Genomic DNA, 5,199 nt, shown 5'->3' on the forward strand with positions numbered 1-5,199 from the left:
TCTCCCTGTGCGTCTCTGTTATTACCCCGAGGAGCCACCAGAGGGGAGCCGTGGGCCGAGTTTTGGGCAGCAGGGAGGGCAGGTGGTGTGGAGGGAGGTGGGGGTGGGCAAAGTGCCCGCCTGGCTGTGTGCTCAGAAGAGGGATCCCTCTCCTGTCCGTCTCTCAGATTAGTCGAGGCATTTTCACAGGAAGTCCACTCGGTGTGTCCGATCCCTCCCATCTGGGGATATACATGCACATTAACAAACATACCAGCAAACATGCAGCGCACTGCGTGCCCCGGACCAGGGTGGGTGATGTGCCCAAGAGGAGGGTAAAACCCAGACCTTTGGCACAGCGGTCCCCATTCGGTGGGAGGGACAGCACACAGAGGCCGCGGGGTGTGGGGGGGGTGTGTGCGAATTCGGTGGAGTCCAGAGGAGTGATTTCAGCTGAGGGTGGTATCCGAGGTTTGGAAGGATTCCTGAGGGGAGAAGTGCGTTAAGGGGTCAAGCATGGGAGTAGTTGCCTAGTTCACAAAGCCAGCTCAGTACGGGGGGACAGTATATTCCTCGACTCTTCGTCGATGATTTTCCTGAGACGTGACAGAATGGCACTCCCTGAGCCTAAGGGCTTCACCTGTTAAGGAAACGGTTTCCCCCACTAGCAGGGGGTGATCCCTCCCTGGCTTGGGCCGAATGGCATCTGTTTTCGAGACCCCCGTGTGGACCGAGAAGGCTGGCCTGGGGCAGCTGATGGACACTGGCGGCTGTGAAGCACCCCTCTGGCCTCCGTGCTGTGACCGAGCAAAGGGTCCGTGGGAAGCCCCCGCAGTCGGGCTGCAGCGCGTCCGCAGCGCGTTCGGAGAACAGGTGTGTTCCGACCTGGCTGCAGCACGCCCGGAAGGGGGAGGCCTTCAAGGATCGTTTACTTCTCCTGAGCCTTTGTTTCCTCCTCAGTAAGAAGGATGGGGTGCCTCAGAGCCCCAGTGAGGGTTAAAGGGATGAAGACGTGGTTCATGGGAAGGGCCCGAGGCACTTGGTGAACACGAGTGTCTTCATCTCTTTGCGAGTGGGCAGCAGGTCCTCCTTCCGCCTCTCATCGAACCCCTCGCGCTGAGGACTTCCCTTGAGGGGAAGGGTCCCCTTGAGGGCGATCCAGGACTGCCCTTGATCCCAGAAAAACAGGAGGGACTGATAAAAACGGGGTGAAACTTTGAGCTCAGTATTCAGGTCTCGGCCTCGTTCCCCGAAACGCCCGGCCGGGCCAACACTGCGGAGGTAGAGCACGTTCTGGGCGCTCAAGTTCTGGAGCATCGCCCAGGAGCCGCCTAGCCCGGGTGGCAGGTGAAGGCTGGGACAACTTCCCGGCACCCCTGGCCCGGGGCTGTCCACGGAACTCCCAGGTCAAAAGCGTCAGGATTTTGAAATCCAGCGGGCGCCCCACAGAGGAGCTGTTTCCTCGGGATTGCTCTTGGCTGCGGCCTCTCCTCTGACCTCACTCCGAGCGCAGCGTCATTCCTGTTCCCTGGCTGGGAAGCAGGCGGGGGCCCGGCCCTTCTTCACAGCCCTTGCAGCCCCCCAGCTGATGCGGCCTTGCTGGGCCCGACATTCAGCGGCTCAGCGCCCTGCCTAGTGACTCCTCCATCCTCTCTGCTGCTCCTAGGCAGCCAGGGCAACTTTCTGCCTACACAGGGAAAGTCTTTCCCTGCCAGCTCATCTGGACAAAGAAATGGCCGTAGCCGACCTGAGGGTGGCCGTGGGACAGGGCACCTGGAAATCTTTCCCTTCTGTGTGGACCTTACACAGAGGGGAGCGCGAGGGCTCGATACCAAAGGTGGTGAAGGAGACTTGGCGGTGGGGCCAGGAGCCTCCATCTGCGCAGGGGGGCAGCGAGCCTCGCATCCTGAGCATCCTGAGTGCCGCAGCTGGACCAGGGCTGATAATGAGCCTCTGTGCCGGGGTCCCGGCGGCGTCCCTTCCACTGGCCAGCAACCCGATACCCCCTGGTTAAAGCTCTTCACCGTCACTCCCACATTGTGGCCAAATGACTCCTGAGTGGAGGCAGGCCTGGCCCCAGCACTGGGTGACATGGAAGGTCCTGGTTGCTGAGGCTGACGGAGGCAGTTTCAGCACCAAGACCCCACAGTGAACTCCGTGTGGATAGGACACAAGTCCCAGAGACTTAGCTCAAGACCTCCGGTGAGTCGGGGCTTTTTCCCGTGACGACAGACGCCACTCGAGATCTTAGGAGAGGCATGTATTGTGCTACCAGGAAGGCCAACCAGACTAAGGGCCTCCAGAGAGCTTGGGGGGAGGAGCAGGCTGCGGGGGCCAGCAGAGGGGGCGCCACAGCTGGTGTAACAGAGGAGTGCAGCACGCACCTGGAGGGGCCTGGGGAAGTCAGCCCCTGCTGTACCAGCTGCTCCAATCGGGATTTCACTCAGATTTTCTGGGGCCTGTGCTGACAGGAGCAGCCCTGGGCAAACAGTGACATGGGCTGGCTCAGCGTCTCCTTCCCGTGTGCCCAGCGCCCTATTATTCCAGACAGCCCCCTCCCAGCCAGCCCTGTTCCCCACCGATGAATCCATCTTCTCTCCTGCTGCAGGGCAGTTGAGGAAGCTTTTTAAAAGATCTGGTGTCCTCTGTACCCCTCCCCAGCTCAATCTCCACCTCCCCAAACCCTGGCTATTTGGTTCGAGGGTCCTGGAAAAAGTGGTCCCCTAATCCAAGGGAGACAAATCAGTCTCTGGCAGAAGCATTCCCTGCTAGGTAACTGAAGTCTCTTTTTTGGCTGGAGGAGTCAGAAAGCATGCTGTACTAACCTCGGCCCTGTGTTTATTTGCCCAGATAACACTGGCAAATTCTGAGCAAGGAGCTACGGCTGCCCTTGAGGTCATTTCCGGACCAAACTGCATGATGGCATCTTTACATCAGTGAAGGAAGCCGGGTGCAGAGGCCTTGTGTCCCCACAGTTTCCCCTGTTCCTAGGAGAATGGAATTGCATTAAGGCAGGTGTGTGTGAGGTGAGTGCTCAACAGTTTTACAGCTGTGGGGGTCGGTGGGGCTCCAGAGAGTGGGGCCCTCAGAGCCAGGAGGTCCAGGAGGCTCCTCTGCATGTCAGCTGGGGCATGTCAGCTGGGGCACGTCTGTGCTCTAGTTTCCAAGAAATACAAGACTGATTTCCTCCTCACTTTTGCAGTGTGTTTTATGGGTTTAGTACCAGCTACAACATTTGGAAATTGATAGAAAAACTTAAGAAAGGAATCAAGATGTAACAGCACAGTAATCTAATAAGGCTAATGGCCACAAGGGAACACGATAGGCAGTTATCTGGATTTGTATCCCAGGTCTGGAGGGCGGTGATTCTGGGCTAGGCCTTCCCCTCTTCCTCACTCCCTCTTCCACAGAGGACCCCTGCCCCACCACTAGCCCAGGACGGTGACTGCAGCAGAGAAAGGCAGGAAGGACCACTAAGGATGGCCCCTCACTCTCCAGGGCCGCTGCTTCTGGGGACAACTGTGTCCAATCCAATCCGTTTCCATCTAAGAGTGTGCTTTTAAAAACATGATCCATGGGCAGAAACTCTGCTAGTGTAGATTTCCCAGGCACCACCATCTGTAGGATCTAAAGAAGCAAAAGAAGGACATTCAGTGTGAGTCTCACCCCGGGCATCCCTCTGCCCTTGCCCCCAGTACCTATTTCTTGTCTGAGGTAAGGCTATGCAGAGGGGCCCTCCTGCCCGCATCAGGAGCCTGCCCAGCTCCAAGCCTGGACCTCTGAGCCACCTGTGCCCAATGTCACAGGAGCCAGGGGACGTGGGCAGGGTCCCCATGATGGTTCTGCCTGACAGAAGAGCAGGCTGGACAGTCTGAAAGTGCTGTGTGTGACTTGGAATGTTGAGAAATAATAAAGGTCAACAAACATAATGTTGGTGCAACATATGGGCAAACACACTCTTCTAGTCCAGGTATGTCCCACATAAGTGGTAGGATGCACATCCTGGATCCCATCTGACATAAAGTGACCAAAAACATTATTGAAAATTTCAATTCCATCAACTTCCTTTTAACCAGTTGCAACCAAATGGACATTAATTACCTCCTGCCTGGACTGTTTGCTGGAACAACCTGACTGGTTTACCCTTTCTACCTTTGTTTCTCTTCGACCTAGTTCCAAGTAGTAGCCAAATACTTGAACTACATAAATTAAACAAACATCATCCATTGCTTAAATCTCTTCAGGGAGTTCCTCTGTTCTTTTTTTTTTTTCTTTATTTTTGTTATTATTTAATTGTATTTATTTGACAGAGAGAGAGAGATTGAGAGAGAGAGAGAGAGAGCACAAGCAGGGAGATAGAAGGCAGAGGAAGAGGGAGAAGCAGGCACTCCCTGAAGCAGAGAGTCTGATGTGGGGCTTGATCCCTGGGATCATGACCTGAGCTAAAGGCAGACGCTTAACCAACTGAGCCACGTAGGTGTCCCCTTTCTTTTCTTTAAAGATTTTATTTATTCATTAATTTGAGAGAGAGAAAGCCAGAGATAGCGAGAGAGAGAGAGAGCACAAGCAGGAAGAGGGGGGGAAGGAGAGAGAGAAGCAGACTCCCTGCTTAGCAGGGAGCCCATTGTGGGCTCCATCCCAGGACCCTGGAATCATGACCTGAGCTGAAGGCAGATGCTTAACTGACTGAACCACCCAGGTACCCTAATTCCTCTGTTCTTAGTCCAGATGGGAGCCTCTGTACTGGTGAGGCAGAGTGGTTCCTTTTACCTGATGAATCTTACCAGAAGTGCTTGATAGAAAGACAGGACTCAGCTGGAGAAGCATCCCAAGACACTTGAAATTAAAAAAAAAAAAAAACAAAAAACAAAAAACCTTGCTGCCAAGCCATAACTGTAAGGGAAGGCACCAATCCTGGAGCCAGCCAAGTCCTGGGCAGAGTGCCTGCACGTAAAGAAATCAAAACACAAGGAGCCCATTGGCATTATATTCTGCCCTTCAAATAAGCCATCAACCTATCACCCCAATCTAGTCAACCTCTTGTAAGTAGAAATGGGCTCCAGGCACTTTGCACAAAGAAGGGCTTTTAGAAGACCCTGGAAATAAACCCAGAAAGAAGGAAACTTGCCAGGAGAGTGGCCAAAATCCAAGATACAAAAGGCACATTGAACATAACAGAATTTGGAATATAAAAGGAGCTTCTCTCCAACTACAAGGACA

The sequence above is a fragment of the Canis lupus genome, chromosome 17, assembly GCF_003254725.2.
Source record: "Canis lupus dingo isolate Sandy chromosome 17, ASM325472v2, whole genome shotgun sequence".
Taxonomy (NCBI): Eukaryota; Metazoa; Chordata; class Mammalia; order Carnivora; family Canidae; genus Canis; species Canis lupus.